Raw genomic sequence first — 23,473 nt, 5'->3', positions numbered from 1 at the left:
ACTTTTGTTGGTAACATGACCGCGCGCGCACTACCGGACTAGTTGTGAGTTTCTCAGTTACAAGACAGGAGTGATTGTGCGCACACCGACTTGTTGAAGTGTTTTTGGTGTACCAGACGTTATAACTGTTTTTTTATTTGTTTTTACTGTTGCATTGTTTTGTTCTCAAAATGGAAAACTTGTTAAGTGAAGCGGAATGGCCGAGGGAACTAGTTTTCAAACTTATAGAACTGTACCGCGAACAAACTGTTTTGTGGGACCCTACTTGCCGAGAATTTAAAGATAAGAATTTGAAGAACAGTACTTGGACTGAAATAGCCCTTGCAATGAAACTGTCAAGATCGGAGATTTCAAAGAGAGTCTAAAAAAGGGAAAAGTGGTTCCGGGGCTATCGGGAGCAAGTGGTACGCTTTTGACGCTTTGCTATTTATCCAAGACACGTAAGGTCACTGCTAGATTTTCTTGTACTGGACTTGCTTTTCTATAATTTGTGTCTTGCTTGCCAATTACATGTCCTAACATAACTATTAAATGTTCAAAGTCACTACAACTGGCCATGCACAAAAAGTTCTTGATGCTTCCATCTCACCGCAATTCACCTGATAGGGGGTCAATGTCATCCTCTTGCAGGTCATTCAACATATCACTGCCACTGTACACTGATCTTGCCCTTAATGATGGTTTTATCCAATATCGTTTTGGTTTCCTCTGTTTTGACAGAATGACGCATGCAGCTGCAGCAAGAACCACGTCCTCTACACTCCACATCTCCAAGACTGAGGCTGTGGCGGGGCGGGGTGTTCATAAAGTTAATAACAAATGTTACACTCAAACTGGTGACACTGTAACTTTTAGTTATTAACTTTAGTTACTGTAACCTTGTTAATAACTAAAAGTTACCAACTTTTTGTTATTAACTCCGGTATAAACGCGGCTTTACACAAACAACTTAATATGCCTAATTTCAAAATAAGGATTCCGTTTCTCACACATAATAAGAACCAAATATCGACATTTATCGTCGACGAAAGTTACTGGCTCAAACAATGTAGAGTAATGTTTTCATTGATGACATCTACGACGAATATCATAAGACCTCAACAATAATTTATACATACAAAATCTTCTTCCTTCAACTTTCTTGGCAACAAAATTCTTCTATCACAACGAAAATCAGAGGACTCCATTAGTCGTGTGCAACAAATTCTATTACAAAATTTATAAGAAATCTCTAATTTTTCTCAACACACGGTGAAGCTCTAAAGAGTTGTACATTCTTAAACAATAGCTTACTAGCATAAATATTGCTAAAACGTGTTTTCAACACAGAGCGTACAATTATATCAAACACAAATATTTTAGAATAAAAATTGAAAAATTCATTGAAAATGCCTTTAACACACGACATAGACTTGGAATGTTCAATTGTTACCACAAAAGCTGTCCGACACACAGGTATCAGCTACTGTCACCAGCAGTATGTAGCAGCGTGAATAACATTCACCACAATTGGCTGGTTGTCAACACTGGTTATACGTGTGAGTATGTCCAGCTGACATGTCTTCTATAGGAGAGTATATTTAATTCCACTCGGAACAGACTCAATTTTACTTTTAAGTCGGCCTTGTCGACAGTGCGATCTTCCAATCCGAGATGGTGAGACACACTTTCATAGATACGTGTCTAACGATGGGGCCTCTTTCATTATATTTCTCGTGGAACGCGTCCCACAAACAAAGATAAGTTCTTTTCGTGTAAAAAAAACCTGATCACAATGTCTACATTACCCTTCAATCTAATATTCTGACGATTTAACACAAATCTGCAACAACTCCACCGAAACACAAGGGCAAGAAAAAGGCGCCGATTTACCAGCGGTGCTGGTCACGTGACCTTTTCCCATATCAGTGATTTCAATATAAAATATGTTTAAAGCTACCAAACCGCGAATGAATACCAGCATGCTGGTTATGTTTGACTGTGGTGGAGCGTTCACAAGATGCTGATTTATCAGCGCTGGTAAATCAGTACCGAATATCAGCTACGTGTGTATTTGCCTTTAGAGAGAGTTGCATTCCTTGCAATTCTCACGTCTAACCCAAACTCTTATCCCAACCATTGAGGCCACCCAAGGATAATAATTCCGGTCGATTACTCGACAGTGTTCTTTTGTGTTTCTATCTTCATGGATATCGTCTTCAGATTTTAATTTGCTCGATTGACAATGTTCTTTCATTCCTCATGGTAGACCGACAGCCTTCTATTTACATAGTAACGGCGATCGCACAACGTGGAAACAGATTATGCGCTAATTCCATTAACTGGTAATATGTTTTCACTCACACTCATTTTTTTCTACAATCGAATAATTGTGAAGACACGTCCAGCCACGTGTTACACGTGGCTATGCTAAAAAGGCAATAACGTTTTGTAAATGAGTTGTTTTCCTGAGAAGTCGGTCCAATCCAAACAAAACGCAAAAGAAACAAATGAGTTTTTTACACATAACATTCAAGGCCAGCCATAGAATAGGCTCTTGAAAAATTCACCGAGAATGTGAGATGAGAGTGATTTTATTCAGTAGTCTAGTGTGTAAATTAGTCATTTCAGTAATTATTTCATTAATGATAACAACAACATTTAACGTTATCCAAATTACTCCGGTTTTCGTTGTACCACAATTTTGCGAGATGCAAAATTTTAAGGTACATATCATTTGCGTCCATTTCATGTTTATTTCTATGGTACTGTTGTTGGTTATGTAACTTTAAAATACCCATATTTTTAGGATAGACACACTAAATTATAAAAAACAAACAAAAACACGTCAGCAAACTTAAAGCGGGTTCTATACTTACCTTTCAAATAAGAGTGTCTCACGTTATTTTTGGATAAAAACAATTAAATCGCACCGATTTAGTCATAACAGTAATTTTATATTTATTGTATGATTTTCTGTACCGATAATGTTGATTTATTTGGTGGAAAATTACAACAATTCACCGACATGCGAATTTAAAAATGTAAAACACGGACTGGAGTTGAAGTTAACAACTGAATGGCAACAGTAATATTGACTTAAAACCCAAATGGCTGGAAACAAGAAAACAAAATAAATGTGTGGAAATCGATGAGCAAAGTTCGAATCCCGTATGAATTCTAGGGTAAGAAACTGTTAAAACAACACTCACTTTTATAGGTAAACAGAAACAGTTTTGACTTAATTTTTACATAATTAACTAATGAGTTAACTCAAAAACTGTATTTTGAAACTAAGATAAGCGTGATTAAGGAAGAACAACGATGAACTTTGGTTAACGTACGCGGAGGAAGGAAAATTTGAGAAATTTACTTCCAAATCCAACGATAGATAGCACATTGCATTACGGAGGTACTACGTTAAGTAAGCTACGTTGTACGCAAATTTGTTTACATTAATACATTTGAAACAGACATACGTTAACAAGTAGTTAATCACACGAACTACAAGGTAAGGGAATTACGCGGCAAGTAGATGACAAACGCTGAGACTGATTGGAGGACTAAGGTTGTCGGTTGTCACGATGATGTAAGCGCTTAGCGATCAGCCTTGCTAATTAAGCTGTACAGTGGCCTGATGAGGAAGTGTTACCTGCTATCACACACATACTCGTAATTGTCGAGATAGAGCTCAATGTCAGTCCGGTCGAGGTGAGGGATCGACGGAAATGTCTTCGGATGATTCACACTACAAACACCTGCCCGTTCACTAGCCTCTGGCCTTGACTGATAAGGGCTGATAGTCATCGTTCGGTTACCCAACCATCAGCCTCCACCGACACGTGTCTGTGTGTCACTTTCGGAGGAGTGTCTGATGTGTCGAAACAGATTGGAGCAACAGGGATTCCTGTACCATCAACATGCATTCCAAAAGAAATTAAATAAACTTAAGGGTTCTGTTAGAAATGTACAGTACGATGTGATTTTACAAGTCAATGAGGAAAGATACAGAGCGAGAAAGGGAGGCGAAATCCCTGGAACTGCCTAGCGAGGATGTCTGAATAGATGACAAGGAAAATAAATCTTGAAGCCCGAAGAATATCCGGAAAAGAATTGAAAAATAAACCACTAAACGCATTACGTTGCCAGTCTCTTCTGCCATCTTAAATACATAAAAATGGTACTGTATTACAAATTGTACAGTAATTGTGTATTTCTAAATATAGGGATGTAGTTGTACCTCCCAAATAGATAAAAGCAAAATGTACTTGGAAAATCGTTTGGCAGCGAAAACTACATTGATTTGGTTGCTGGTTGGTTTAATCTATTAACAATTTTGGATGGTTTAACATCCAACTATAAAGGAAAGTAATTGAAATAAATTACTTCACTTGTGCTTGATCTTGGATCGTCAACTGTAGATGGTTGGTTGGCAAAGTTGTGACCTGATGCCACCGCTTCTCGTTGTGTTGTCGTGTTCAGTCCAGCCCCTGCCCTACCACGCTTACAGAATGCTCTATATTTGTCACCTGGAGTCGCAGCAACACTCGATGCTAAATTAAGACTTAGGGAATTCCTTTGAGCTTACAACCACGCTTTTCTACGATACAATCGCCCACTTCTGTTGTACGGGTACTCAGTTCAACAAAATTGCAATCCAGTTACTCTTCCGCCCTAATTGATTGGTCCAACAAAAGGATCATCAAATAACGTTATCTTCAGCTTATCAGATGATTGTTTGAGGATCCCGCCTCTCAAGTAGCTGCCGATAAGACGGTATTTACTCGACCAGAAAGAGGAGCACCATCATGTTACAAACATCTGTACTGATAACAATACAATCGTATCAGCCCATGGAGTAAAGATAACCACTTTTACTACAGCTTGATAAATCTTTGATTTAATTTGGCGATTATATTAATATCGGTAATAAATATTATATTTACATTAGTACATAAAAAGTCATTACGATAGACTAATAGTGGCTATCCAATACAGGAATATGTGAATTTTATGTTTATAAATACTGTACTGTAATAACAATGAGCTCGTGTAGAACATCCTTACTGTAAAAGTGTATTGCAAGAATTGTCTTTGCAATTAATTAGCCTTGACCATCGTCGTTAGCGCCACCTCAGTGCTGGGTGTTAGGGAAGATTTTAAGCTTAACTTTTCGCTTCCGCCAGGTTTAACTAGTTCTGCTATTGTTTATTTCACGTATACCTGTACCAATTGCCCCTGGCCTCAGCGAAGAATCAGAACCCTCAGTCCTGGGTGTTAGGAAAGACAACACGGCTCAACTTCTCGCTTCCGCCTGGCTTAACTAGTTCTGCTATTATTTATTTCACTTATGCTTGTACCCCGTATCACTGGCCTCAGAGAAGAACCGGAACCCTCAGTTCCAGAAATGTGCGGGTCTCATCAATGTCACATTTTTGTGGCAATTTCCGTGTATACAATTCCACTGCCCTTGATTGAAACCCCGTGAATACTTGAAGGCCACTCTAATACTAATAACAAACTACCCCGCACTAAAAACATTCACACGACAAATTTGAGTATTTATCATTTAAATAAATGAATCTGACTTCTGTTATAATCTGAACAATGTAATCAAAAGGTCTGTTCAAATGTTATGAAAAGATCTACTGCATTTTTAAATTGCTAAGTTAAGTTAAATACCAATAAAGATAATAAAGTATATAATTTTTGTTGTCAGTAAAGGCATAATACCAGTATTAACATTTTTATAAACGATGATTAGTACTTTTATAAAAAATCTAATTATATATTTATTGATTTATTGACGACATTTTTATTATTTGGCAACATGGCATGGATAGTTTAACACATTTTATTCAACAATTAAATTCATTTTCAGTTTTAAAATTCACTTTCAATATTTCTAAAAATCTTGTTACGTTTTTAGATGTTGATGTGTTTTTAGACCAGGGACACCTAAAAACGAAAATCCATGTCAAAGATACAAATCCAATGCAATATTTACACTACTCAAGCTGCCATCCTGGTTACATTAAAAAATCTATTCCGAAAAGTCTAACTATTAGAGCAAATAGACTCTGCTCTAATAAACATGATTATTATTGTCACACCGAAAAATTAAAAAATTTTTTTAGAAATAGAGGATATCCTAACAAAATTGTAAATGATAACATGCAAAAATTAAAAAACTCTACTCCTAGGAATTATAAAAACCAAGGAAAATTTATTACCACCTATCATCCAGGGCTATACAAAATTAATGGTATAATAAAAACTGCACACAATATTCTACAGGCTTCACCTGTAACCAAAAATATATTCACTAATCCACCTAAATTAATTTTTAAAAAGCCTCAAAATTTGAAAAACATATTAGTAAGACCAAAACTACCCTCTGATGAGCTAACTCAAAATTTAAACAAACCTTTTGGCTGTGAACCCTGTTTTAAGCCTCGCTGCAAAACATGTAATTTAATAATAAGTTCAAAACATTTCTGTAGCAGCACAACGAAAAGAAATTATCCGATAATTGGTAAAATGACTTGTGAATCCAGCAATGTCATTTACCAATTGTCATGTAAAGACTGTCCGAAGGACTACATTGGTCAGACCATAACTCCATTGCACATTAGAATGAACAAAAATCGCAGCGATACAAATCTTGAAATTAAATCAAATCCTATTTCGGCCCATGCAATGGAGCATAACAAAAAATTCGATGAATGCTTTTCTCTAAAAAGTATTAACAAAATTCAGAACCCCCATAAACTTAAAATAAATTATTTAGAAATAGCTCATCAGAGGGTGCTACAAACTAAACATCCGGATGGTCTAAATTTAAGATACGGATAGCAGTATGTATAAATTACACGTTACAATTTTAATTTATAACATTACACATTTAACTACAATTTTAATTTATAACTTTATATTCCTTGTAATAAGCAAAATTATTTACTCTTTGTACGTAATTCAAAATTAGTTTTATTAACATATGATGTTTCTTTTGTTTATTATTTTTTGTTGATATATTTGCTTATTTACCTACTGTATATCTCTTGAAAATGTCTTAAGACGAAATATAGAGAATTTTTATGTTCTTTTCTTCTATTCTTTTCTATTCTTATTGAAGATATATATATATAATTAGATTTTTTTTTAAAGTACTTATCATCAAATTAAATAAGGCTATTGCCATTTATACAATTTAATGTATATATATATATATATACATTAAATTGTATAAATGGCAATAGCCTTATTTAATTTCAATAAACATTAAATCGCAAAAAGTACTTGCTCCACCGGGAAGTAAATACCCTATAAAAACTTATATATATATATATATATATATATATATATATATATATATATATATAAGTTTTTATAGGGTATTTACACCGTTAACATCTAGCAAAGTGTGACTAATTTGAAATATAAAAAGTTTTTTTATTGTAAGTATTAATGTGTATACTCACTTTTACCTAAATATCCATATTAGATTTGACAGGTAGGTGCGAACAACCCAAGGCCAAGCATGGTTTGTGGAGTTTTACTCCGAAAGCGCCTACGATTATTCTGTTAGTAAATTGTCTCGGACGAAATCAATAAATGTCAATAGTTATTGCCTTTCAGTTGAGACACCGCTATGGCCGTCGAGGACAGCAGCTAATAAAGTTATGTTGTGTACACAGTAGTAATAAATGACAGAGACTAGCCACGCGTACTACTGTAGTCCTATACTTCGGATTTCGAGAATATCTCCAGGGTTTCTCTGTCTTCTGGTATTTACAATTAGCATTAGTTGATACTGAACCATCGTAGTCGAAATGACACAGATATTCACGTTTTCTTTGGTTTGCAAAGGACTAAGCGTTGGTCTACGCGATATCTCCAGATATTTATTGTTAGGTTTCTCTGTCTTGTGGTATTTACAATAAGCATTAGATGATACTGAACCATCGTAGTCGAAATGACACAGATATTCACGTTTTCTTTGGTTTGCAAAGGACTAAGCGTTGGTCTACGCGATATCTCCAGATATTTATTGTTAGGTTTCTCTGTCTTGTGGTATTTACAATAAGCATTAGATGATACTGAACCATCGTAGTCGAAATGACACAGATATTCACGTTTTCTTTGGTTTGCAAAGGACTAAGCGTTGGTCTACGCGATATCTCCAGATATTTATTGTTAGGTTTCTCTGTCTTGTGGTATTTACAATAAGCATTAGATGATACTGAACCATCGTAGTCGAAATGACACAGATATTCACGTTTTCTTTGGTTTGCAAAGGACTAAGCGTTGGTCTACGCGATATCTCCAGATATTTATTGTTAGGTTTCTCTGTCTTGTGGTATTTACAATAAGCATTAGATGATACTGAACCATCGTAGTCGAAATGACACAGATATTCACGTTTTCTTTGGTTTGCAAAGGACTAAGCGTTGGTCTACGCGATATCTCCAGATATTTATTGTTAGGTTTCTCTGTCTTCTGGTATTTACAATAAGCATTAGATGATACTGAACCATGGTAGTCGAAATTACACAGATATTCACGTTTTCTTTGGTTTGCAAAGGACTAAGCGTTGGTCTACAAAATACCCCTAGGTATTAACACGCGAGCACACGCACCCATTTTTTTTCGCGAGGACACGCACTACGGCAATTTGCTCACATCTTACTATATTGTTTCTCACGGTCTTGACATTAATCCCTATGCTGTAATACTAATTGTTGGGTGTAGTCCGTTATATTACCTTGTTCTAGGTATTAATATTCTTTGATAATAGTTTTCCAATTTATTTAAATAAATATTTTACAAATATCCTGTAAAATCATAGTTTCGTTTAACTACGCCGTGGCACGCCATGTTAGCAAATTGCCGCGGTCACTGTGAATCTCCGGTCATGGCGCGAGAGCACGCGCCGTTAGCATATTGCCGCGTTTGTTTGAATCTGGTTTAAAAGTAATAATAATTCCACAATTGTATAAAAATCAGTACAATTTATATGTTTTAGCGTCTAAAAAGATAGAAATATGTCATTATGATATGATAATTTTATATTTGTCCTAATCATGTACTAGTTATTGTTACAAATAGAGTACTATCAATTATATGTATAGTTTAAACAAAATTTAACTTACTTTATACTATTTTCATAACTAGGACTACAGTGATATACAGTACAAGAATATTACTAAAATTATATAAATTATTTACCTTTTGATAAAAATTAAAACAAAATTATATTTAAATTACCTGTGTAGCCCTACTCTGTTGTTAAATACAAAGAAAATCACTTGTGCATTAATTTTTTTTTTAAACGACAGAATAATTTTAGTATGAAATTTGAAAACTTGATGAACTAGATTTCTACTCAAAATCCATACTTTCATTATTGGCGTCTTCTGGTTCACCTGAACATCTTGTGCATTGTTTGCACTGTTGTTTTTCGATTTTTCCTTTCGGACATATACCACATTTTGCATAGCCTCCTTGATGAGCCTGCTGCACATCGACAGGAATATGAGAAGGTCGAATCTTGAATATGTCAGGTAATCTGTCTTTGATTTGTCGAGGTAATAATAGTTTGTCATTTACTCTTCTTTGTGCAAGGTCTGTCAAAAATTGTCGCCCTAGATTCGAGAGAAACAAACACTCTTCTTGGAAGGACTGTATCGTCAGCTACTCTTAGATTATTTGCTTTGTGTATCACATAAGCATTAATACCTCCAACATTGAGAAGGAAAAAAACAGTGTTAGTGGCCAACAATTAGAGATTCTTGACACGGAATATTGTTTTTGCATGGCATCATTTACATCAACACCACATTGGTCTTATTGTAAAATGTAATGATGGAGCGTCTAATTCGCTTGTTCGTGGTTCTGGAACAGACTAATAAGTCTCGTATGCGTCTCTGTTCCTCTTCATATGTATCCATATTTTACCTTATAAAGATGTTTTAAGTTCAATATCCAAAACTTGCGCACTAACACTAATTTTTTAAACACTATGTATCGATAATCATATATTGAATACCCCAGATCACACGGCAGCACGCGCGTGAGCAGATCGCTAACGGTTAAAAACGCGACAGCACGCACGTAGGCAAACTGCTCACAATTGGGGTAGCGCTTGAGATAAGATAAGGACTGCACATCCCGGCGGCCGGCAAGACGGTAACCCAGCCCAAGGTCACGTAGGGGGATAGTTTGCCGAGGATTACAAAGCCGCCCAACCTTCTCCCGCAAAAAATGAAACAGCAGCACTCAATATTACAAAAATGCGGCAATTTGCCGCGGGTGCGTGTGCTCGCGTGTTAATTGTTACGTCTGTTTGTGTTTGTTGGCATTTACAATGAGCATTATATGATACTGAACGATCTTGGTTAAAATTACACAGATATTCACGTTAGGTTTGGTTATACAAAGGACTGAGAGTTGGTCTATACATAACATAGCTACGGTAGGAAGAGTTGAGTCAATATGAATGTTGAGTTTATCTCCAGTAAGAGTTGGTATTGAAACTGGAATGCAGCAGTCTACCAGTAAGGTACAGGATACCATTACCGTAATCCCCGTAATCCATACTTCAAGAAAATATTACATCTTACAATCATTCATAACTGCACTAAGAAGACTAAATCTTCCCCACAATTCCATCATGCCTACTACTCATCTAAGTACATCAGAACTTTAAGCTGGTTATTAAATACAGGTAAGAGCCTACAATTACTACGATGATGCACCTGCCTGCCTGTGACTAGGTACTGCAACCTCTTGCAGTGATATTCGTGCTCCTGTAGGGGTTGAGGGGTGGACCTCTTGAACTTTTTTTACCCTTTTAGCGATTACCCGTCAGAAACACACCCTACATCCCTTTCTTCGACCCCAACTGCGGCCACCTGACTTCTGACGGACAAAAAAACTGTGAGGTGGCTATCCCTTGTTTACTACCGCAGGAAGGGAATACAGGTTCGACTGTTAGTTCCATCTGGGACCTGATCCCAACAAAGAAATGCTAGGCATTGTCTATTTTGTGTAAACAAACACTTTGGTTTATCGATATAAGATGTTATTACATTTATTTTATATACAGTTATCTAGTTCAAAAGCGACATCATATGAATGATACATAAAATAAATATAATTCTAAATTATAATAAGAATTACTTTTGTAAGTTATAATATTGTTGGCAATCACTGCCTATTAATAGATAAACATTGCACTGTCATATCCAATCACCTGCTTGTTCCTATATTTCACTATCTTTAATTTTAGAAAACCGCTTTGTCAGTAAAATTTCATCACGTCCTAAAATCTTTATTGAAGTTCGATACAATTTACGTAGATTAATTACAGCTTTTATGTTCTTGAAAGCTACCATATTGCAAAACTTACAGTAATATTTTAAATGCACTAAAATGAAATATTACTATGACAATTATTTAACCTATAACTACCATGGTAGGGTCTTTTTTTGGTCTTAATTTTTTCGCTTTAATACGTCCCAACAGCATGAACCAAAAAACTGTGAATTGTGCAGCATTCTCTTATGTTTTTAGATTACATTAGGAGATGAGTTGCTCACACCGCTTATGTATTACGTTTTCTTAACTAGAAATTGTTGGTATCTTTTTTGGCACCACTATCGTAGGTAAGTATGTTACTTCTTTGTTGGTACTGATTCATTTATTTCAAGCTGGATTTTGAAGAATAAACTAAAATAATTAATTTATGATAACGCAGAATGGAAGAAGCCAAGTAGTGATCCAGCGAAATAGAGATTAAATTAGAGTCTATCAGATATAGACGTTATGTCTGATTTTTTACGCCCCTTTTAAAGAAAGTGAGCATAACACTAACAGTAATTGGACACGATTCGCATTATCTTCCTTCTTCTGACGAAGAATATGAAATTCAAGAACTGCCACAAACCTGCACCTAAAATGTCCTTCTTGGCCGGAGAAACAAAGATGATCTCAGACAAAATATCACCTTTCAAAAGGAGTAAATTGCCTTCGCCAATTGGTCATGTGCGACGTCAAAATTTGGTTAGAAAACTTCCAGGTCTAAAAGGACATGCTAAGGAAGATAAGCCAAAAACTAGCATTGAAGCCTGGCAGTTGTACAAGAATAAAGAATTATTCAAAACATTCTAGAACATATACATTTCAAAATTACGAGGATGGTTATAAACTATGAGCCCCAACCTTCGACAAGCACACCAAAAAGGAACGTACGAGTATGTTATTTGTGTCTTTCAAACAAGAACAAACATATTCAGCCAATATATGTGTTCAGGTGGTATTTGTAAGGAATACAGCTCTACTGAAGTGGTTTGTGTTAGCTGCAAACAAAAAGGGACAACATGAAATTTAGTGCAAAGTGCATCGAATGTTAGTGCAATCCTTCAGCTTACTTACAAGCTGTGTTAGATAGTGTATAGTTTTTTATATTCAAACTTTTAAGTTTACAAAAATGTCTATTTATTTTATAAAATGTTTATAAAATAATTTATTTTAGAAAAATATATTAATTTTTCCCAACATCACATAAGTTCAAAATATTTCCGTTTTTATTAATAAATGACATGTTTTAAGTAGTGCTAAAAAGACCCTATTATGGTAATTAAGGGTTAATAAAACATGTTTTAGTTAAATGGATGTGCAGTTGTAAACAAACATTATATTTAGATATAATAGTATTAATTTGTAAAAATAAATAAATCACTGTGGATATATATACATAATCTTGTTTTATTTTTTCTTGTACACATAAGTTACTTTTATACTTCTCAGATAAATTCCTTTTCCAATGCCTTCATTTAGATTTGGTATTAAAACGGCAGGATCCAAAATGTTAGGTTGGGACAATAGAATTCAACCCATTTCGACGCAGTTATTTTATTTAGATGCAACCACTAACAATCGACTGTTGAATTATCTATAAAAATGAAGTAACATGCTTAATAGCTTATCAATAGTACCTTACCAAAATGAGTTACATATTTAATTTCGTTTGGTTGCAATCAAAACAATCAGTACATTATTTATTCTCGCTTACATCTCGAGTATTTTTATTACTTGCTTATAGAACCTTAATTATATCTACTCCAATAAACACCTCCAAGTATTTCTACGTAGCCCGTTTCTCCTACAGACCCGGTTTCTTTTCTCGATTGTTATATTAGAGTGTGAAAATTCCAGAGGGTGGCCACACTCTTGTAATCTGACTCCACACTTTGGTAGCACCCTTCCTTATACAACTTATTCCACAGGCGAGAACTACCAATAGAAAGAACCCCGCGTTACGGGTTCCGCTCCGATACTGTTCCAGCCCTGACCCAACCTGTGGAAAATAATAGTTTCATAAAATAACAGCTACTTTCTCACAGGACAATGTCTGTTTGTTTATCTCGCTACGGCTGCCAGGTGCTAAGTCACCATAGCGCCCGAGGTCACTCTTGTAGTTCCGCTCCACCTTGCTTTTTCTGCTCTCCTGATAGTAACACATGTCTGTCCGCTCTCGTGGTAGTAACACTCGTCAGTTTGCTCGTCACCATAGCGCCCGAGGTCACTCTTGTAGTTCCGCTCCACCTTGCTTTTTCTGCTCTCCTGATAGTAACACGTCTGTCTGCTCTCCTGGTAGTAACACACGTCCATCTGCTCTCCTGGTAGTAACAGTCGTATAATTTGAACACTGTACGAAGTAATAAGAAAGTCGACAAGTTTTAAGTAAACGTGAAAACTGCAGTTCTACAGATAACATAATCTTGTAAACGTGCAGACATGTAATTCAAACTAACTACTTCTTTTAAAATCAGTGTGATCGTTTTTATACTGCTTTCCTAAATTATGTATTGTTTAAGATTGTTTAAAATTTTGAAAAATTAGGAATATACTGTTAATTTTATAATACTTTAAACATTTGTAATGCGATCTCAAGTATTTCTCTCTCGGTCTACTCTTGTGTGAGAGAACATTCAGTCAGCCAATATGTCTACCCTACTAATAGTTAGGTACAGTAATGTAATGGTATAACGAAGGCGTGTGGAATATAAACTATGGGCGCAACAATCGACCGACAAGTTTACTCAGAAGTTTGGCATTTCAAATGCCGCGAGAAGTGGGAGTTATATCGTGCCAGTCACAATGATAGGAGGATTTACAAACTTTCTCCTGGTTAGTTTTTGACACTTTCAATGATTACGGTATCAATACTGAAGACGAACTGATATCTTTAGTGATCCCTTAACTTAATTTTACGAAGTGCTCCGTTCCCAAGCCTCTGCCTATTCAAGAATGTTAGTTATAAGTGGAATAGAAAAATAAATTCTTAGTAGAAAATAATTTAACGCCTGTGCAAAATAAATAGAGCACGTCTAGATAAACAGAATAATCTATTTTCATTCAGTAGTTAACCTGAACATAATCATAGACAACCTGAAATAATATAAATAAATTCTACACTGAGAACAAGTATAGTTAATTGACAAGCAGAAAACATTAGTGTTATCAACTATGAATCAATAATCACGAAATACATTATATCACAAAACTTGCTTAAATCTAGGTTGGAACTAATTACGTACATAATGCATTTTGTGAACTCAAGAACAAAAGTATTGATTTTTAGCATAACTTTTTAATTAACACTGTGACAACCTCTACTTTGTTCTGGATTGAGATAGAGACCTTAAGTTTGAGGCATTGTTTGTAGTTCACAAGGGCTTTTAAAACGAGATATCTTTCGATGGAGATCTTTTTACATTTCGGGTTGGGGAGTTGAGGTTCTCATTTATCCTAAACCCATAATTTAAGTCATAACGATCCCACCAAGGATATTGGTTGATATATTTCGGTTCAGAAGTGGATGGGGGGAGGGGACTTTTGGGACAACTAGCATGTAAATCGAAGTAAAGATTTATATCAGTTTCTTATTTTATACTTGTTTGTACAACAAAAATAGACTATAATAATCAAGAAATTCAAATTATGATGTAGTTATTTTTGTTTTTGAGGTAGTTTCTCATTACTAGCACAAACAGTATAATACACAATACTAATATAGACCTTAGTTTATGTAATGGTTCGTGATGGTTGTCTCTAAAGCACAAGAATCCCGGCCCAAGCTTATCTTCCAGACCACGTGTAGTCTACAGTCAAGTGTAAGGCTCTCTGTTATCAGTTGAAGGTGATACCAGCAGCTGCACCCCTCAGTCGCCGGGTCAAAGGTCATGACAGATAACACTAACTCTCCTCTCAGACCACATCGTCACGGCATCCGTCTTATTTAGTAAAATCAATCTTTAATTTATCAGTTCCGCTCAGCACACAACCCTCAAATAATTCTGGTGAAATTGTAATTTATATACCACATTCGTGTGCTGTTATTCACTACACCAATGGAAACTGTAAAGAGCAAATTCATCTGTGAATTGTTTTGACTTGTCCTGAATATGTAACAAACTCAATCTAATGTTCATTTACCTCACCGAACTGTGACTAATTCTTCTGGTTTTACTCGTATATGGTGGCAATGTTTTATCAGAGAATTTATGTCTGAGTTCTACAGAGATTCGTTTGCAAGTCTTTGTCCAATAATCGATGTCCATTTAATAACATAACATTTTAAATGTATAATATGGGCCCAGTTTCCTGACGTGTCAATGTACAGTTCGTGCATATATATCGAATAAAAATGGTTCGATTTTATATGTGGATAATAACTAAGTACACAGCCATCGGACAATGTTTTAATAATGAGAAGCGTCTAATTAACATTTTTCCCTTATGGAAGCAAAAATGAAATTTAGTAGTAAATGTGTTGCTCATCTGTCACACTATAATATTGATGACTCAATTTTGTAATAATCCTCATTATAGGTAGGACAGCACGCTTGAGGCTGGGGCTAGTTTGGACTCTCAACTCCCTGTGCCAATTGATAAATTGTGCACTAAGGCGTAGATATTTGTAAGTGTGTGCTAAATATACGAATACTTACATTTATTTTACCACAGTCATTTAACCCAATTAACTGGAATTATTAATTAGGGTACTATAAGCGATTCAGTTTCAATTTGTCATGTTTCTATATTTTCTTTATCAACAACGACTACGGTTGAAATTCTTTAGAGGTTGTCGAAATCGTCTCACGCCATTTTCACGGTCAGGTGGCGCGTCTCGACACAGATAGATTACGCATCGCGTTGCGTGCGAAGCCACGCGGCACGCCAAGTCGGGAGATAACGATGACAAACAAGCGGGCAATCGCGTCTTGCGCGGCAGTGACAAATCACAACAAAAACATTGCCTCTCCGCGCGTAGCATCCCACCGAGCGAGTGTGGCGGGACAATTAGTGCCGCTGTAGTGGCAGACCTGGTCCTGCACGTGCAGTGCAGACAACCTGCCCCCTCTCATTGTTACACTGACCTTGGCCTGCCCCCTCCTGGCAGCCTCTCAGCTGATATCTACTACTGACTGCCTCCCGCTCAGCTAGTCTCCTGCCCGTTGCGTCACTCTCCCCAGAACTCATTACAGCCATCTCACCGGTCTTCTCCTCTCTGTCCTTCCGATGTAATTGCGGTCCTGGATAGGATCGCTCCAAGCGACACGACGGTGGATGGTGAGGCCGGGGCTCTAAAGGATAATTCATACCTCTATTATAACCGGTAGCCCAGGAAAATCACCCGTTGTTACACAATACTAATAGGACTCTCCTGGTATAGTTAGGCATGTTCTCATTTGATCAGCAATTCTGCAACACGGAGCAGATCACTAATAATCTACAATTAACAACGAACAACGAAGCCCACTCCCAAATCAGGGCCAGAGTTTAAGCAATTAAGTGCATTATCACTGTCTAAGTCGGAAGCGATCGTATGATCTGGTTCAAATGATATTTGTTCAGTGAGTTTTCTCAAAACCATTTAACACTGTATTAAATACAACGAGAGAAGCGTTTAAGTAGTGAGATTATAAGGCGGGTCTGACCTATTTTTATTGGCATTTTATTTAATAAGACCAAAAACAAAACGATTACGAATATTTTTACATGCGTAACAAGTTGCATGCGTGAACAAAATCATTCCAAGAGTAAACAAACACAGAAATTTTGAATCCAGACCTACTAAAAACGGAATGTTACGCGCGAACGCATTTTTTTAACGTCAAGCAAATTTGTTCCAATAAGGTCAAGCAATTCCCTAAGTACAGTACAGTATCCGTGATCAATTTCTTACAGTTTACCGATTCTTTTTATAACATTCGCAAACAGCACCGTATAAAGGTTGGGACACACATAACCGCACCGTGCCCGACACGTGAGTCGGCCGATTGTCGGTGCGGGCTCGGCTCGGTTACGGTGAGGCCCACACATGTCCGTTTGCAGTCCGAGCGCAACGATCTCACTGTTTGTACTAGAGCATGTTTCTTTTGAATTCGAAGTGACAGATACTTAAAAAATATTCGGAAGATTAAGTATTGCTTGAGAAAATTGTTAATATCATTGTTGTTATTTTTATTAATCGCTGTGGTGAATGAAACATTGTAATGCTACAGTTAAAGCTTTGTACAATCAGCTAGGATGTAAAATTTGTAAATATCATTATCTTGGTTATATTTTTTATCCCTATAATTCTTGTTCATTGTGTTTCATTGCAGTGAATTTCGGTCAAATACACTATAAACAGTATATTTAGCGTTTTTTGTATTAAACCCAAGAGCTATAGTGTGATGCCAGAGAGTTTGCCATGTTGCAAGCCCTTTTATAATAATTTGTAAAACATAGTAAATATTTGTAAAATATATACTGGAGAACTTAAAAAAAACAGATTTTACAAAATGTTTTTCTTTTATAGCTCCGAGTACAAATAGTATATTGCCAGAATTAGTCAAAAATAGTAGAAACATAAATATATTTTCTAAAAAAAATTAGAGTATGGTTGATCGGTCAAAATGATATTGAGTATATGTTTAAGATAATACATTAGTGTATGGTTAGTCTTGTCTGCTAAGTTATAATAATATTTAAATAGGACACGTTAGAGCATTATAAAATAATTATTTATAATATAATATTTAATGTTACATGTGTAAAGCCTAATATATTTGAATTGTAAATCATGCATACATCCTTTTTGTTTAATACAGCACAATAGTTATACTAAATTTAAACTTTGAAACGTAATAGTACATTATTTACTACATAAGCTACAATAACTCATTTTTATCATTTCATTCTTGCTCGATTCCGCTATTTTTATTTTTTACCCTTTTTGTATATAGTATCCCCAACACAGGCACAGCCTCTTATGGCGGTACCTAAATTTCCCTTATTTTGTAAATCTATTGGTCTAATTATTAGTTTAAAAAAAGAAAAGAAAAATCTAAAAGGATGTAACCTACTTTTTATATGTAATTACTCTAAGTACATAATTAGAAATAAGTAAGTAGAAAAACATTTTTTTTTATTTGTTATTTACTGCTATTGTAAATACGTTGTCATAGTATTATTTATTATTAAGCACTGGCAATAAAATTTATTCGTAATATTCAGTTTGTTATTATGTGGAAATAAATGATTTATTATTATTATTTATTTTTAACATGGGTTTTTCTTGCTTGAAAATCTTATTGTAAATAAAATATTTTTATTTTACTTTATTGAAGTGAAAAGAATAAAAAAAAATTAAAATGTCATAGAAACATTCTAAATATGACCCTTACAAAATACCGGAATAAATTTATCAAGTAACTTCAATACATCAAAGAAAAATAGATTTTTGGGCAAATAATTACATGCTTTGTTATTTTTTAATTAATGAAAAATGTTTATAGATTTTTCATAATTCGAATTTAGTTGTTTAAAATCACTTAATGTACAACATGGTTTTCAAATTTGTTGTAATAAGAAAATATGCACAATAAGAAAATATGACTAGTTTACTCTAAGGTAAGAAAATGTAATACTTTTAATAATAAATATGATTTTGTACGCGAACATAGGATGTAGAGTTAGTAGGCTATACTAAATAATTCAATAAAATAGAACGTGTAGACTACTTAAATAGTTTTAAAAAGAAGAAGAATGCAACAGTAAATAACATATGATGCCGCTCGTAGACCGCACCGTGCCCGTCAAAATTCAAAACTAAACATATCGGTGACGTTGCGGGCACGGTGCGGCCACGACGGTCTGGTGTCGGTGCGGACATGTGTGGACTTGCAGGTTGAAAACTGCGCTGCAATTCTTTCCACCGTATGACGGGCCAGCACACGTCCGACTGACGTGTCGGGCGCGGTGCGGTTATGTGTGTCCCAACCTTAAGATGTACTGGACGATAACTCTTGAGCAATTATTTCATTTTCCATTACCGGTCATAGATATCGAAATAAACGAATTGTGTTTCTTTAATCTTAGTAGTGGCGTTTGAATTATTTCGAGTAAATATTATAGGAAAGTAATATCCTCTATTTAGAATAACTTTCAATATTGGAGGGTAAAAGTTAATTGTAGGTCAAGATGTACCAAAACATTCCAGAGTACATTAAGATGGTAAACAAATATTGACGACTTTAAGACTCCAGTACAACAAGAAACAGCTACACCGAGAACACCTTACCATCGTACAATTAGTGGTAACAGCCCAATTACTCGCATCAGCTGGAGACGAGTGGAGTGATGTATAGAACCTAATAAGCGGTAAGTGGTTGGTGTCGTGTCAAGTGGGCTACGTCGACAGTCATCAGCTGAGCAAGGCGCGGAACGGCGCGGCACGGCGGCAGAACAGCTGGCGAGCGTTCCCGCCAAAAAACCGGTTCCGATATGTCATTAGCAAGTTCGTTCAACCGCGTGGAAAAAGAAGAAGCTAGCCGCGTGCCCAGTATTGAGTATTGTATTGCTGGTGGCGGCCATGAAATCAGCTGTTGCCTGTTCCTCCACTTTAGCCACAATCGTAAATACCCCCGCAAATAGCACGGCGGCGGCCGACAATTACAATTAAAGGCGGCAGATTGGAAAATTAATCGAGTTCTTAACCTGAAAAAATGTGAGATTTACCGAGACGGAACTATTGCCCAAGTGCGAATTACCTCTCCACCATTTGTGTACGATCTACGCTGGCTAACTGCTTTATGCTTTCTGAAATGGAAAGTGAATATAATTTTTTGAATGTTCAAATTACAATTTAAAACTCTTGAAAAAATGTAGAACTCGAATGAGATTAATATTTATACATTCAGTTTAAAAATATATTCATATATTCAGAAAATAAATTCAGTTTTAAAATTGAACAGAAAAAATCATTGCATCAAGGAGAGCACTTGACTACAAACATAATGTAATTAATATCGTCAGTTTTTATTATTATGTACTGCTTAGAATCCCTCCTTTAATTTGGTATAAAATTATATTATAACAAAACTTACTAAGCAGGCTACACGTAGATACAACTAAAGCATTCCTGACCATGTTATAGTTTGTGTCCAAAACGTGAAAAAGAAGTTGAAAAGTCAGGAAAAGTACAAATGTGCTGAAAAGGAAACTGGAAGAAAAAGATGGCTCAGAATCTGCATATGCTTCAGGAATTTACTGACGAGTTATGTAGCTAACCTACCGTAGACTAATACATGTTTTGGCGTTTATTGAAAATTTGTATTTTTCAACATAAAATACAATCACCACAATAACTACTTGCGATATAAACAATGTTTTGGTAGCTTAAATGCTACTTGCAACTGTGAAAACAACAAAAACAGTGGTATTAAAAAAGTGTAGCAAATTATCTTAGTTCTTCCTGAGATAAAACCTTTTTATTAACATTACATACACTGTATGGGGCAAATAATACCCTTAAATAACAAACCTCACAAAAAATATAAAAGGGCAATTTTATTTGCATAGTTGGCGTATGATTACATTTACAAAAATAAGGAAAGGGGCATTTGTCTAAAAATAGGAGACTGGATGGCCCTAACGCCCTGAGGGCGCTTGTATTCATATTGCGTATTCCCAGGCGGTGCATCCCTCTATATGCAGTAGCCTGTGGGCCAGTGGACTATTAGCATAGAACCGCTCGCTGCAGTCATAGCTTACACTGCACAGAGCCACTGGTGCATACATGCACGACAACACACATACATGCATTAATACTGCAGCTGCACTTTCTCACTGCAGACTACCGCGTCAACTCCCCGAGGATAGGTGCCTTATTTAGTAATGTAGCTTATTGGTAACTCGAGCGTCCAATATTCATGGGATAAAATAAATATCTGAAAATAACACTATCGCCAAAATCACTAATAACCACCTCTAAGTACCACCGCTGAACCACAACTGCCGCTGGGCACCTAGATTTAACACTAAATCGTTTGTAAATTCAATACAACGAAAGTAATACGTAAAATGCGCTTGAATTTAGATATAGATAGCACATGTACCAACAATCTATGGGTAATATACGAGAAAAACATGTTATTTAATAATTTTGGTCAGATAATCGAAATTAAGGAGAATCATTTTCAGGAGCGTCGACATTCTGAGAAACTACAATGTGATTGATTTTTCAGCTATAAGACAGAGTGAATTCACTTTATAACTAGATATTTCAGCGCAATCTTTAGCTTGTGTCAGAACAAAATCGAGTAAATACGATGTATTTTTCGCTTTTCCACGTTAAACACGCAGAATGATACAAAAAAAGAAGACCATTGAAAACAGGTTATATTTGATTGACACGGACGTAACTTGTCTCTAAACGCACTATAACAAATTACTTCAGTAACAAACAAAACAAAACAATCTATCAAGATTGTTTTCTGATGTGAAGGACGTAGGCAGCAAAGAAGCACTTCCTCCAGAAGAGTTTTTGCCACCGTAGAACTGTGAAAAATTGAGACGTAGAGGTAAACAGCGTCTGTGACAATGGTATCGGTAGGCTATCACACGGGGATTGATTGCAACACTCTGAGCGACGTGACAGGGCGCCGGCCTTGTCCTTAGTCGGGCGCCACCACCCTTACCAGCCCTCGGGGTCGTGTCTGGCACCATGGCACCACACTCGAAGAAAGTTCCTTCACGGTTTGGAAAATAGTGTTTGTAGGTCTCACTCAACAGTTTGACGAAAAATTGTTAGCGTTATATATATCACCCCATAGAGGAGAAGCTGATTCTTCTTCTATTCAATAGTTTTATCTTCTGTTGGAGACCTTGATAGTAAGATCAGGTTAAAAAAAGCTGTTTTGATCGAAATCAAACAAATTTATGAAATTATTATATGATCTCCAACTGGCATTACTGGTGAGCCTTAACTGGTAAAATATTATTATAACGTGTAAAAAGGGAGTCTATTTGGAATACATCAACAGTTTTGTAACACAACATCAAGGATAGGAACAGTTCGCAAACCACGCACACATATATTCTCAAACATATGCTGGAAAGACAAACTTTTCAAAAAATGCAGTTTTAACACTAGACTACTAGAGACAACGAAACGAGCAGAGAGTTCAATTTCCATTGCAACAAACAACGGAGCAAGCTATAAATCAAATCCAAATAGCGCTGATCGACTAGGTGGAAGAACACAAACTACACCTATCTTACTACGGCGTTAGTACTCCAATACCGTAATACTCACTACGGAGTACTTGTACACGCCCATGTGGCCTCGGTGTTGTGCAAGTCACTCTTATCAGTAGAGGCCAGCTCAGCGCTGTGGTCACCTACAGCACTGATAACAGCGGTCAGCGTCTTCCGACCACTGAACACCTCTTGGCCTCGCCTACACAAAGAACTCATACGGCTTGCAGATCTATTATCTACATTACTACTAACCTAGGAAGCTGACATGGACAAGGGCGGCGAATGAGGTAACCAGCCACTACCTTGTATCATAGAAAAACAAAATACCATACAATATGTACTGATATCAACAGTTCTCAGAGAGAGTAATTCATTAATAACAAACAAATGGTTAATGTTAATTACAAGACATTCCGACTTGGAGGATATTATGCACTTCTGCGTAAAATATGAACCGAACCATCGCCACTAGTCATGTTTATATTGATAGGTTGCATGCCAAACTCTACCTTTGGACCCAGGTTACATATACACCTACAGATCTGCATGTCTTCAAGGAGTTAGATTGGTGTTTTACAAAATCGGTTTTAGCAATCTGCTCCCTGTGGAAACGATGATCATTACCAAACTTTGCAGAATTGTCTTGTCGGTGATACATACTAGCTAGCTAGCTCCTTCATAGTTAGGTCTCACTTACAGCCATAGCCCCCCTCCTTTAAGAATTCTCAGAATTATTCTTTGAGTAAAATTCATAATAATTCTAACCAGTTTGATGAAAAACAGTCTGGAATTGCATTTAAACACAATACTGTATGGAAGACGGAGAAACGTCAAACCATGATATCATAGGCATTACAAGTCTATGTAGTATTTCAAAAAATAGTTCCAATCTAAGTGG

The 23,473-nt window shown here is 36.0% G+C and overlaps 1 protein-coding gene across 1 annotated transcript in view; it reads right to left on the bottom strand.

Annotated features, from left to right (window-relative positions):
• Nucleotides 1-23,473, bottom strand: part of LOC124359346 (caspase-1-like) — a 125,811-nt gene that overhangs the window by 57,764 nt on the left and 44,574 nt on the right. The gene's annotated exons all lie outside the window — the stretch shown is intronic.

Source organism: Homalodisca vitripennis, chromosome 4 (assembly GCF_021130785.1).
Source record: "Homalodisca vitripennis isolate AUS2020 chromosome 4, UT_GWSS_2.1, whole genome shotgun sequence".
NCBI classification, from domain to species: Eukaryota; Metazoa; Arthropoda; class Insecta; order Hemiptera; family Cicadellidae; genus Homalodisca; species Homalodisca vitripennis.
The sequence above is the reverse complement of the archived record's forward strand: the minus strand, read 5'-3'. Positions and strand labels throughout refer to the sequence as shown.